This window comes from Galeopterus variegatus, unplaced genomic scaffold, assembly GCF_000696425.1.
Source record: "Galeopterus variegatus unplaced genomic scaffold, G_variegatus-3.0.2 Scaffold134, whole genome shotgun sequence".
In the NCBI taxonomy this organism is placed as follows: Eukaryota; Metazoa; Chordata; class Mammalia; order Dermoptera; family Cynocephalidae; genus Galeopterus; species Galeopterus variegatus.
This window is the reverse complement of record NW_007726245.1, coordinates 345981-360092: the sequence shown is the minus strand read 5'-3', so window position 1 is coordinate 360092 and position 14112 is coordinate 345981. Positions and strand designations below refer to the sequence as shown.

General features: G+C 50.0%; 1 long non-coding RNA gene across 1 annotated transcript; it reads left to right on the top strand.

Moving 5' to 3' along the window:
* The first annotated feature begins 1459 nt into the window (after nt 1–1459).
* Nucleotides 1460–5620, top strand: LOC103604485. Its single transcript, XR_551722.1, has 2 exons — nt 1460–1806; nt 5338–5620. It is a non-coding gene; the product is annotated as an uncharacterized LOC103604485 (long non-coding RNA).
* Nucleotides 5621–14112: the final 8492 nt, after the last annotated feature.

The following is a 14112-nucleotide window of genomic DNA, read 5'->3' as shown; positions in this document are numbered from 1 at the left end:
GAGTTGTAGAAGTTCCTTATATATTCTGTCTGGATATCAACTCCTTATCAGGTGTATGATTTGCAAATATTTTCTCCCATTCTGTGAGTGGTCTTTTCACTGTTGATTGTGTCCTTTGGTACATGCCATGGAGAAGATTTTAAAGGGTAGAAGAAAGTCAGCGGTATGAGCTGCAGCGGAGTGAGGGGAAGCTGTTTACACAGAGGAGGAACCAGCAAAATTCAGGCAGCTGAGTGTTGCCAGCAGGGGTGTGGAGGGGGCAGGAAGTGGGGAGAGTTGAGGCTGCGGGAACCACATAACAAAGAGGCCAGCTAAGCAGCTGGGCTTCGTTCTAAGGCGGTGCTATCAGAGTGGTCTGAGGACCCTGCCTCAGCACCCTTGACAAGGACTTTGTTAAAAAATGCAAATTCATGGAGACTCAATTCGAATTTACCGAATCAGAAGCTCTGGAGTGGGGCCCAGGAATCTGGGTTTTAACAAGCCCCTATTATTGCGATGTTAGTCGAGTTTGAGCAGGGTTTTGCGGACAGTGGGGACCCTCCCAGGGGTCCGGCCAAGGTTTTGGAAAGATCCGGGACTGTCGGAAAGATGATCTGGGCTGTTCTCCAGTCTGAGAGCCCCTGGCTAGGCTGTGCCCCCATCGTCCTTCAGCCACCCCGTCCCCATCCCAGCCGGCCGGCCTTCTGGCCTCTGCACGACCCCTCGGTGCCCGCGCAGCGCCCTGTTCGCCTCCCCTCGTGGGGCCCGGGCCGCGGAGGGAAGCGGCTGCTGCAGCCAGGCCCGCGTTCCTCTCACTTCCCGCCATTGTCCGGGTTCCTGAGGCCGTGTTTCCGCACTCGCTTCGGGTAGCCCCACGGCCCCGGGGAGTGGTGACTCATTTCCTTTCTCCCCGGCGACATAATCCCGTCCCCAGCATGGCCAAGCCGGGAGGCGGCGGCCGGCCCCCCTCGCCGGCCCCCTCGGGGCGCGGCGCTTCTCGGCCGGCAGGGGGCGCCGGAGCCCGCAGCGCCTGCCCCGGACTCCCAGGGCCGCCCGCCCCGCCCCGCGTCCCGGGAGGGCCGGGGAACCGCTTCTGTCCCCGCTCTTCCCCGCACGGGGCCCGCTCTCCGCAGCGACCCTCGGGAGTCAGACCCCTCAAGGTCACGGATGGGGAAACTGAGAGGGGGTAGGGGGAGGATGCGCCTTGACCAAGGCAGCACAGCCCACCCTGGGAAGGGGGGACTGGAATTCAGGACTCTCGACCCGATAGACCCGCATATGTTAAATTTATTCTCCACCCTTACCCCCGACCGCCAGTGGTATTTCCAATAGGAAGTTTGCAGACCGTCTTCTCCAGATTTTGATCATTTGTGGGCCCTTATAGGTGGTCGCCCCTGGAACCAGCAGGAGCTGAGGGCAGCTTGGCTCCACCTCCGAGAGCGACCGGAGTGTGCAGGTGCTGGGTGGCGCTCACGTTCCAGGTGCTGCCCCCTAGCCGCAGCTGACCCCGCTTTGTCACGAGGTGCCCCTCACCCTTGCATGCACTCCCCGCGCCCCAGCACACACTGCTGGCTCTCGGGCCCAGGTCTTGTCCTCTCTGCTTTCCCTCCCAGGTTTCAGAGAGGCAGGGAAACTCACTACAGCCTGGAAATTTCAGATATTTCACAAGACCTAGAGCCGTCCAAGAGTGTGTTCCTTTAGGGCATACGGAGAGTAATGTGAAGGCCACACAGTGAGCTGGAACTGAAGCCACACCTGTCCTACCTGAGACCTCTTCACCTCCCCGCACCCGCCCCGTGAAATGCTTGGCCCAGTGTCTGACATAGTGTAAGTACTCAATGAATGGTGGTTACTGTTATTCCTAAGCCAGTTTCCTAACTGCTCAGTGCCTCCGATTTCCTCATCTGTAAATTGGTGTAGCAGTATATATCTCAGAAAGTGATTGTGAGGATTAAGAGAGCTTATAGGTAGAAGGTGCTTATAGCAAAGCCTGGTGCCTGATAAACACACAACTGTCCACCAGCACTTGGGCTCCTTGAAGGCAGGGATTCTGTCTGTTGTCTTTTTAAAAAGAATTATTTATTTTTAATAGACAAGTAAAATTGTGTATATTTATGGTGTATAACATGATGTATACAAGTATATATACATATGTATACAATATATACATATATGTGTGTATATACACATATGCATACATATTTAGAATGCATACATTGTGGAGTGGCTAAATCAAGCTAATTAACATAAGTATTACCTCACATACTTATTATTTTTGTGTGTGTTGTTTTTCTTTGTGTACAGCTATATCTTTAGTACCTATAACAGTGTCTGGCACAAAGTATGAACCCAGTGAGTGAATGAATGTTAACTAGTATTACTGCCTAAGCTGATTTCACTCTAGGATTTAGGCCTGTGAGAGCATGCCTGGAGGACCAGAGGGAAAGATTCTTGAGGGTCTATTTGCACAAGGGATAGAGGGCTTCCTGGGAAGAAGTCATGCTAAGGAAAGAGAGTTGAAGAGCATAAGAGAGGTTCAAGGACAGGATCAGGAGAAGAGAGTGATTCCAGGTAAAGCATCCCTGGTGTTCACACCTGAACTCTAGGAGCACTGTGGAAAGGAGTGGGCAGTTGCCAGAACAAGCATTAGCACAGTTGACTAGTGGTAGCTTCGTGACCATCTGGTGGCTTCACACTTGCTGTGGACACTGATTTTTTTTTTTTTTCCTTTTTGTCTTTTTTCGTGACTGGCAACGGATCGCAACCCTCAGTGTCGCACCCATACCAGACTGGGACCGGCAACGGGATCGCAACCCTCGGTGTTGCGCCCGCACCTCGCTCAGCCAGTGAGTGGCCGGTCTGTATGTGGGATCTGAACCCTCGGCGGGAGCGCCACCACACTCCCAAGCGGCGCACTGTAGCAATGCGCCACCGGGCCGGCCCGATTTTTTTTTTTTTTAATCAGTATTGTAAGCTTTGGAAAGCATACCTTGGAAGGCTGTGAGGCAGATGCCTGCCGGGCTTTCCCAGAAAGGTCTGCAGGAACTGTAGGGGACAGAGCTATAGAAAGCTGGTCACTGTTATGTGGCCCTATTTCTATCCATAGACTGATGTCGTCTTGGAGAACTTGGGCTAATCCAACTGGAAGGCAGCTCTGTCAAGGAGTGGGTTTGCTGTTTCTGGAAGTGTTCGAGCAGTGGCGGGACCCACTCTGGGGGGATGGTGTAATGGGACCCTCTGATGGGTGAGCGCTCGGCCAGATGGATCCCAAGATTGCTGCACTGAAGTGAAAAAGCGAGGCAGAGGGCATCTCTGAGGATGCCCATTCCTGGCCCTGCTGGTGTGACGCCCTGGGAGCAGAGGCTCATGGGAAGTGATTGTGCTCCCAGGCATTCTGGGAAATTGTAGCTGCACTTCCTCCTGAGGGACAGGATGTCTTTGACCCAACCCTGCCCTCCTGCCTGGTGGCCTGTCTGCACCCCCTGAGACGGTGAATTGTGTGGTGAAGGGAGCCTTGCAGGCTCTGGGTTCACATCTCATCTCCATCACTTCCTCAGCAAATCCCTTTACTTCTCTGAGCCTCAATTTCTTCAGCAGTAAAATAGGAATGTAAATATCTACTTCTCAGAGTTGTGGCAAGATAATGTGTATACAATGCCTGGCACTGAGGAGGAGCTTAGAAAATGCCCGCCCACACTCTCTGACTCGCTTCAGCGCAGGGGCCAAGTTGCGCCCTCTTGGAGAGAGACAAGAGCCTTCCAGAAAAGAATGTTGGTTGTTGAAAGGGTCAGGTGGGTTCTTGGATAATGGCGTTAACTTCTCAATTCCCAGTTTTTCACCTTTAATAGGAGGAAATGGGAAAGGGAATCTTAAACACCTGCTGGCGGGTCCATTGACTTTCCTGCATGTGGAAGAACTTTGTAAGCCCTGAATGCTCTAGGTCACACCTCTGCTTTAGCTCTCCAATTAGCTGTGCCTTTAAACCTCTTGCAGCCCCAGCATCCCAGCTCCCAGATCAGAATCCCAGCTCCCCTATTCACTTACTTTGTGACATTGAGCACATTGTAACATTGTCACAGTTTCCTAACCTCAGTGAGGACAATAATAGCTACTTTGCAAGGTTGCTGGGAGAACTGAATGGGATCACACAGGCAAGGTGCTTGCATTTATACAGTAGGTGCTCAGTAAATGCTAATTAGTATTTGTAAAGTGCTTAGAATGGCACCTGGCACATAGTAAGTGCTATGTAAGTGTTCAACTAGTTACTAAATAACTAACTGGAAATGTAGGTATGAATGTATATAAATAGCTGCATACATAGGTATAGATACATAGAGACAGCAGCTGGATACAGGAAGCTCTTCTCTTCCTGTACCTCCCACTCTTCTGAAAACTTCTCTTCCAGCCTCCTCCCCTCCCAGTCCTGGACCCCGCTTCCTCTGGCCACACCAGTGAATTCAAGGTTTGGGGACTATAAAAAAAATGGTTCTTGTTCACAAAGGAGTTGAAGATATTGAAAGAGATGACCTCTAAGGTTCGTTCCAACTCAAACGACCCATCCAACTGTCACTGGAATCCCCTTCTTTGTGACAGCATCTTTTAAGATATTTACTCATGTAAGCTCCTATTTTTGTTCTCCCAACAGCCCTGGAAGGGGTGCTGGGGGTAAAGATTAGTCATCCAGTTTTACAGAGAGAACTGGAGGGACATGAAAAGTATTGGGGTTTCCCCGTCCAAGCCCAGTCAGTCAGCCTGGAGCCGTGAGGCCACATCATAATAATTACCCCTATTCATTGGGTGGCTCCTGTGTGCCCCAAGGGCTCACACACCTTATCTAGTGGCAGTGATTCCATGAGGTCACCATCATATCCCCATTTTACAGCTGAGGAGACTGAGGTTGGATGGGAGAAATGACTTCCTCAAGGTCACATAGCCAGTAACTGCTGAGCAGGGGTTTCAGACCCAGATCTGAAGACTCCAAAGCCATTGCCACTAGACTCTGGTCCGCTGACACTCACTGGGCGTCAGGCCAGACTCTATGATAAGACCGAGAGCGAAGGGTACTTGGACATTGGCCCCCCAAAGCTGAATTCTCCCTGTGCTCTGCCTCTGCGCCCTCTGAGGCTTGAAGGGCTGTATCAGAGAGCAGAGGCGCTTTCTGTTCTATAAGGGGATTTGTTACACAGCTTCCATAGTACACAGTTAATTGTGCAAACAGTCAGTGTAAAGCTGCTGTCTTCACACACAATGCTGGGAAGAGAAGATGGATGTCAAGTGGGGAAGGGCAGGGACAAGCTGGAACTCATGAGGGTGGACTGAGACCCATGTTAGTTCTTGTTGCCTTTGACCTTGATGCAGGTGCAGGTGTTGTGCAGGAGAAGCTGGCACACTTTGTTGAGATGCTAAACACACACCTGGCCAGGTGTCCAAGAAGCTGATGGAGGATCGGGGGAAGGCAGAGTGGTAGCAGGCCTGCCTGCTGTCCACGACGACAGGGTGAGCCAGCAGATGAGTGACAACATGTGTGAGCTACGAAAGTGCCTGCCCGAACCTTCTGAACATTAAAAAAATCTGCATTAGTCACTATTGCTGTGTAACAAATTACCCCCAAAGTCAGTAGATTAAAGCAACATAAATTTGTGATCTTGCACAGTTTCTGTGGGTCAGGAATTTGGAAGTGGATTAGCTGGGTGGTTCTGACTCAGGGTCTCTCATGAGGATATAGTCAAGCTGTCTGCCAGGCCTGCTGTCAACTGGCGACTGTGGCTGGAGGATCCACTAACAAGATGGGTCACTCACGTGGCTGGTGGCAGGAGTCCTTAGCTCCTTGCCACATGGACTGTTCCATAGGGCTACTTGAGCATCCTTATGACATGTCAGCTGAGTTCCCCCAGAGCAAGTGACTTTTCCCCAACAGAAAGAAAGGCAGAAACCACGATTTCTTTTATGACCTCGCCTTGGTCGTCACAAAGCAGCATTTCTGCAGTATCTTATTTGATCCGAAGTTCAGCCCTATTCCCTGTGGGAGGGGACTCTGTAAGAGCATGAATACCGGGAGATGGGGAGCAGTGGGGCCGTCTGGGTGGGTGGTTACCATGAGGGACATCAGGAGTCAGGAGGCCCCAGGGAGCTTTACCAGGGTGTCTGTCCTTCCTTCCCAACAAGCCTGAGAGCTCTCCAAGTTCATGGACAGGCTCTCAAGTCCTGACTTCTCCCCATAGTACCCAGCACCTTGCTGCCTCAACATCTCCACCTGGAAATCCAAGAAGCATCTTAAACTAATACGTCCAACACTGAACTTCTGAATCTCCCCCGGACCTTCCCCGCCCATCCTCTCTCCCATCTCAGTAAGTGGCGACTCCCACCTTCCGGTCACTCAGGCCAAAACTTTGACATCGTCACTGCTCTTCTGTTTGTCTCATTTGCCACAAGCAACCCATCAGCAAGTCCTGTCAGTTCTACTCTCACACTATATCCGGAATCCTCCTACTTTTCACCGTCTCCACTGTTACGCCCGAGCTAAGCCTTCTTATCTCTTGCCTGGGTCACTGTGATTCAGTTGCCTCCTGACTGGTCCCCCCACTTCTGCTCTCACCCCTTAGAGTCCGTCTCTGCACAGCAGCCAGAGGGATCCTGTGCAAAGCAAGCAAGGCCATGCCAGTCCTCTGCTCCAATCTCTGCAGTGGCTCCCACTGACTCCGAGTAAAAGTCAGTTTTTCTATTGGCCTGCAAGGCCCTGCACCATCTGGCCCCCAGCCCTCAACCTGCATGCCCTCTCCAACCTCCTGCTGCCCTCCGCCCCTTGCTCCCTTGTTCCAGCCACTGGCCTCCCTGTCGTTCTTCAACATGCCGTGCCCTCTTCCTTCAGAACCGTCCCAGGCTCACTCCCTCACTTCCTTAGGTTTTATTTCAAATGTCACCTGCTCAGTGGGACCTGCCCCAACCCCGTCTAACCCATAGCCCTCGCACCTCCTCACACCCTGTCTGCTTTCCTTGATTTATTTCTCCCACTGGCCCTACGGATTACATAATTTACTTGTTTATCGGCTCCCTGTCTGTGCCCCTCTGGAATGTCAATTCGGCAAGGGCTTAGGTTTGTTTTGTTCACTGTGTGTCCCCAGAGCCTAGAGCAGTGGCTGGCAGGTGCTCAGAAGCACTTGGTGCATGAATAGCAGGTCCTCAAGAATAATTTTTGAAGGAATAAATGAAGGGTGATAATGGGTAATGTATTCCTTCCCAGAAGCTTAGCATTAAATGAGTCACTTTGCCTCTCTGAGCCTAGGTTCTGCGTGACCAGACACAGGTTTGTCCTAAGAGATACAGTTGTCTCAGACCTGGCTCAGGGCTGTCTGGAGCTCTAGCTGCAGTGGCTCTGCCACCTGCCAGTGGAGAGACCTTGGGCACGTCACTTAACCTCTCTGCCTCTCAGTTTCTCCCTCTGTAAAATGGGGATAATCGTCATAAACATCCTAAGGCATTGTTATGACGATGCCTTGGGTGAAGGGCCCAGCCGGCGCCTGGCACATGTTGGGTGTTCACAGAGAGCCATCTGGGATCTGGGATTTTCCAGAACTTGGATCGCAATAGGTTGGGATTGCCAGTATTTTTCCATAGTGAAGGAATCAATCACTCTGAAATCTGCCCATGAGAGTCAGGGAAAGCCTCGAAAGGGTGGCCTTGTCCCCTGAGAGACACCACCAGGAGGGCAAGGGAGCTCACCGGGAGGATGCCTCACCCGTGTGACTGCAGATCCTGAGCAGCAACCCCATCACCCACACGTCAAATTTCGGAAATCACTCTTGTATCTGGAGACACCTTGGAGATAAGCTCATCCAGAGGCTGCAAACTGGTGGCTGAAGGCTGAATGGAACCCACAGCCCACATTGTTCTGTTTGGCCTGCACCACATTTAGAAAACAACAGTTTCTGAGTGCCTGGAGACAGTGTGACTGAGCACAAGGTCCACAGACCCCACCACTCCCTACTGCCTCACACCCAGCCAGATTCACATCCTTGCTGTGTTTGCCTGGTCCCCTGAGTGGGCCATCTACAAATTTCACAGGTGAGACTCGGAAAGACTCTGACTCCTTGAGAAATCATCTCAGCTACCTGCTCCCAGGATGGTTTTGGATTCCTATCCAGCCAGCAGTTAAGATCACAGTAGCCTCAATCATCTAAAACTGTAGGTTGGTCCACAGGCCCCTTCTCTTTGGTTCTTGTCCTGCCCCCTGTTTTTCATACTCACCTCCTAATTATGTCCACTTAGTTGTGAGAGGAGGGGAGGGAGCCAGCTGAGGTTCCCTCTGCCAGGAGCACCCTCCTCCGTAGCCTGCCCGATCAGCACCTGCTTAAGAACTTCAATCCCGTACTGCCTCCTTCGAGAAGACTTCCCTGACTGCCCCCCTGCCCTGCCCTGCCCTGGCTCCCAACCAGCCTGATCTGGCCACATTGTTCCCAGAGGTGTGCCTGTCAGGGCCCCTTTCAGCTGGGCTGGTTTGTTTCTGGGTCTGCACCTGCCAACTAGACTGTGAGCTCCTTGAAGCCAGGGACTGTGAGTTATTTATTGGATGTGGATGCTTAATAAATGGGTCCTGAAAGTGTAAATAAAAGAATGAGTGGATACAGAAAGGAAGGAAGGAGGGAGAGAAGGAAGGAAGGGACTCATTCATCAGTTTACTCCACACATTTGCCTGGCGGGCTCCTGCCACTTTCAGCACCTACCTCCATCTGTTGTGAGTGTGTCAACTGGCACAGAAGAGGGACCCTGGGCCTGGGCCAGGTGTGCATCAGACTCACCTCAACCCCGCCCCTGGCCGCAGCATCACACCCAGTTTCTGCTTGTCCTGGTTTTTTTGTGGTTGTAAATTTTATTATGATACAATATACAAGCCAAAAAAAATGAGTCATAAGTGTACTGTGTGATGAATTTTCAGTGAACACATTCATGTAAGCCCCACCCAGATTAAGAAAGAGAGTGTACACAGCCCCGTCCCTTGTGCCCTCTCCAGTCACAATTCCCCCCAAGGGTGATCTTTATTCTGACTCTGTCACCATGGATTTTTCTGCTTTGTATGTATATAAATAAAACAGTAGAATATGTACTTTTGTATGAGTACATCTTCATGTGGCAATGTGACAAAATGCCAAAGCTCAAAAAATGAAAAAAAGCAAGATGCAAAATGTTATGTGTGTTCTTAAAACTGACAATACTGCAATAAATATCAATATATGTATCTCAAAAATCTGAAAGAATATATACCAAACTATAAATAGTAATTACTCTGGGAAATAACATTATGGGATAATTTCACTTTTAAATTTACACATCTCTGCATTGTGTAAAATGTTTACAGTGATCATATATTCTGTAACTTAAAAATGCTTTTTAAAATTTCATTTTAGCTGGCTGGTTAGCTCACTCCGTTAGAGCGTAGAGCATGGTGCTGATAACACCAAGGTCAAGAGTTCGGATCCCCTTTCCGGCCAGCCATAAAGATTTCATTTAAATATAAATAAGTGCAATCAATAAATTTTAAATTAATAAACTGAAAGTTTAAAATGACAGTTAATATGTAAACTGAATATGATTCTTCTAGAGAATTACTGTGTGTTACAAGCATTACAAATGTTTATGTTCTTTAGCCCAGTAATCTTTTTTTTGTTGGCAGCTGGCCGGTATGGGGATCCAAACCCTTGACCTTGGTGTTAGCCCAGCAATATTTAATAAAAAAAAAAAAAAAACTTTATTTATAAATATGTTTGTTACATTGCTGATATAATAGCAAAAAATTGGAAACAACTCAAGTGGCTAACAGAAGAATAGTTAAACTGACATTCTGGATAAAAAAAAAGTACTCTTTTGTGTTTGACTTGTTTTACTTAATGCTATGTTTATTTATTCACGTTATAGTTTATTCATTCTCATTGCTGTATAATATTCTGTGGTATAAATATGCCACAATTTATTATTGATTCTGCTGTTGATGGACATTTGGGTTGTTTCCAGTTTTTGGCTCTCAAGAATAGTGCTTTTGTGAACATTCCTGTACATGTCTGGGGGAGCATATGTGTGCATTCATGTTTGATATATGCTTAGCTGTGAAATTGCTGGGTTGTAGGCAAGGTATAAGCTCAACTTTAGTAGAAACTTTCCATTTTCCAACGTGGTTGTAACGATGTTCACTCCCACCACGTGCGTATGAGAGTTCCAGTTGCTCCGTGTGCTCACCAATGCTTGGCATTATGTTCTGTTGTCCAGCTGTCCTGGTGGGTGGATTGTTCCATTTTTGATCACATGCTCGATCCCTCTGGCAGTCTTCTCCAGCTTTCTCTGTTTGGGGTGGATTCTTGAGTCTCGCTGTGCAGTCTTGCTCTCTATATTAGTTTGTCTCCACCCTGCAGACCTGTGACAGGCCTCTTAGCTGTGCACGGGGACTCCTTTCCACAAGGAGCACCCAGCCTCAGGTGACAGCTCCCCGAGAGCATGGACAGCTGGGGATGAGGATGGGGAAGGCGGGGAGAAGGCAGAGACATCTTCCCTCAAAGCCCTCACAGGCCCTTGCCACGGACACTTCTTACTTTAGCTGCCTTGTGGACCCTTCTCAGCTTCTATTCAACACGTTGGGTCGGCATAAAAAAAATAACTAAATATAAGTGCTAAAACTAGAAAACTCTTAGAAAAAAACCACAGGGGGAAACCCTCACGACCTTAGGTTTGGTGATAGCTTCCCAGATGTGACACCAAAAGCATAAGCAACCAAAGACAAAACGGACACGTTGGACTTCATCACAGTTAAAAGCTGTGTGTTTTGAAGGATGCTATCAAGAGAGCGAAAAGACAACCGACAGAATGGGAGAAAATATTTGCAAATCACAGATCTGATAAGGGATTTGTAGCTAGAATATATAAAGAACTCTTGAACTTAGAAGCCACCAGAAGCTGGAAGAGGCAAGCAAGAACTCTCTCCTAGAGCCCTAGAGGGAGCGTGGCCTTGCCGGCACTTTGATTTCAGACTTCTGGCCTCCAGAAATAAGAAAGAATAGATTTCTGTTATCTTAAGCCACCAAGTTTGAGGTCATTTGTTATGGCAGCCCTAGGAAACGAATACAGGCAATTGCAGTATGAAGGCAGCAAAAACCTTTTGACAGCCTGTTTCCCTAAATCTCTCTGTCTCTCTCTCTGTCCCTGCGTGTGTGGCAGCTGGCACCTGCCCTTCCTTGCCACTTCCACCATTCAAATGACCTCAGCTAGGCCTCCGAGGCACTCCTCCTTTCCCCTCCTCCCCTCCCCTTTACCTCTCAGTACTCTCCGCAGAAATCCTGGTGCTGATAACACCGAGATCTGGGGTGTGATCCCTTGCAGCTGGCCCCAGCAGTTCTCCCGCCCACCATAAAGCCCAGGAGTCAGGTGGGCTGACACGGAGCTTTCCTTAGCTGTAGGAGGAGGAGGAGAGTGAATGCCCATCCTTGCTTTCCCCTGGTGACTCTCTCTTAGGGAAAGGCCACACTGTTCTTCCAGCTGCCCTTGGCTCTCCCCTTTCGCAATATCCCCTCCATTGCTATTTTGCCTTCCCAACAACCCTGGAATCAGCCAACTTCCCTCCATCCCATTGACCCTCTCTGGGTTCAGGGAGTCAGCGTCTCCCACTGGGCCACTGCCTCCCCTCTGATGTCCTGTCGCCTGGACCCATCCTGCACACTCAGCCAAGTGGGCTTCCCAGCTGTGCAGGTCTGAGCATGCCACACCCCTGCTGGTACCCCTGCAGAGCCATCCCTCTGCGCTAAGGCTGAAGTCTACTCTTAGTATGGTGTGTGGAGGCCCCTCCTCTTCCAGCCTCATCTACACCCCAGGGCCTGGGCCTGCTCCTCTCAAGCCATGCTGACCTATGTTCCCCAAATATGTCCTTGCTTCTGCCCGGGCTGTTCCACCCATCCCAGGTACCCCGCTGACTCTTCTTTGACCTTCAACCCCCAGCAAACACTTCCTCAGAGAGCCTTGTCTTACCCTGTATCTAGGTCAGGGTGAGCTGCTCCTGTTACCTGTCCCCGTGGCCTATCTCCATTTCTATGGTAACTTTATCAGACGCGACTTTAGAATTGCTGGGTCCTCGAGAGCAGCTTCTGTGTGTCGTTCTTGTTCACCACTGGACTCTGACTGCCCAGCTCTGGAGCATATCTAGGCAATCAACAGATATTGCTAACTTGATGATTTCTCTCTCTCTCTCTCTCTCTTTTTTTTTTTTTTTGGCAGCTAGCCGGTCCAGTTGATTATTTAATTAATGAGAGGAGCTGGAGAGAGGATTAGGGATTCATAAGCCAAATTCCAGGAGGAGGGCACTATAGAACAAGAAAGGGGGATAAGGTTAACTTCGCTGAGATATGCTATTAACTAATATTTATTAAGAACCTTATACCCTCTAGGGGCATTTACACACGACAGTCATTCGCTCCACAAACGTTTGAGCATCTACTCACGTGTGGGTCAGCTGCTAGGAACGCACATGTGGAGAAGACAACTTGTTCTCAAAGGGCTCACAATCTAATGATCTAATTCTGTTGGATCCTACAATGACCCACTGAAATGAGTTTTATTCATCTGAGTGGGTTAGGACATTTCTGTTCCAAGTGACACAGGATCCAACTCAAACAGGCTTGAGCATAAAAACAAAGGGGGCTAGATGTGGCCTTGGGCGTGTCTGGCTCCTGGATTCAGCAATGTCTTCTGGAGCAGACCACCCTGCCTCCTGGTTGTTGCCTGCTTGGGGTTGGTGCCATGTTGTTGCCCGGCAGGCCTGGGTCCTCTTCTCAGTGTCCAGATGGCTGCAGGTTCACACGTCCAGAGCACTAAGGCCAGTAGGAGAGCAAAACCTCTTTTCCAGAGTTCCTGAAAGAGTCCGGCCATCCACCCTGATGACCAGGTCTGGTCATGGGTCTGTCCCTAAGTCAATCACTGTAGTTAGAGGAAGGCAATGTCCCAGTGGTTGAGGGTCCCACCAAATGCTTCATCCCTGAAAGAGGTGTGGGGCCTTCCCAGACCTCACAAACTGAAAGCAGGGAGATAGAGGGGGTGGACCCCCAAGTGAAAATCAAGGGGTGTTGCTCTAAGAAGGAGGAGTAGGGGCCAGGGATGCGGGTGACAAATGCTTGCCACTCTCTCTGCTTTAGAGGCAGGGAAATAAGGCACACAGAGAGGGTAAGTGACACCCAAGGCTGCACGCTGGTGCATGGCAGAGCTAAGACTTGAATCCTGGTCTGCTGACTTCAGGTTGCTCTTCCCACAAAGCCACCTGCCCCAGGGAGTAGCCTAAGACACAGGAAGGGCCTTGCAGTCAGTCCCTACTCAGAGGCCTTTCTTTTAAATCACAAAGTGTCAAGGCTGTCCTTCCCACAAACTGGGATTTAGTCAGTGGCTCTGAAAAAGGAAAGAGCTTCACTCTTTGCTTTAGGAGTCTTCCTCTATCTCTTTTTTTCTTCTTCTTTTATAAAAAAATTCCTCTCCTTGGGCTGGCCCGGTGGTGCACTGCTACAGTGCGCCGCTTGGGAGCGTGGTGGCGCTCCCGCCGAGGGTTCGGATCCCACATACAGACCAGTTCCCGCTCACTGGCTGAGCGAGGTGCGGGCGCAACACTGAGGGGTGCGATCCCGTTGCCGGACACGAAAAAAGACAAAAAGGAAAAAAAAAAAAAATTCCTCTCCTTCCCGGTCATTCCAGCCCTTGCCAAGGATCCTTCAGGCCCCAGACAGGGCTGCTGCTTGACAGATGAGGTCAGTTCAGCTGCAGCTGCAAACCAATGTCTTGCAGAGCAACACTGCGACCCGCCCAGGGTGCATTACAAATGGTCAGCACAGGCCTTTCCTCCTGGGCTCCATCCTTGGCCTGTGCCGCCTTCCCTTCTGCTGGCTGGACGGCAGATGGAGCAGCCAGGAAAAGCACAAGACAGTCTGGTGACCGAGAACAAACCAGGTTTCCGTCTGGGACTCTATTCCTGTGCCTGGGGCAGCCAGGCCATATCCACAGGGCCTGGGATCCAATTCCCAGCGGCTCTGCCCTGCCTGGCCATACATCATACCCTGAGCATAAACAGTCTACTCCCCTGCGTGACAATTCTGTTCAGCTTCCTCCTGCCGAAGTGAT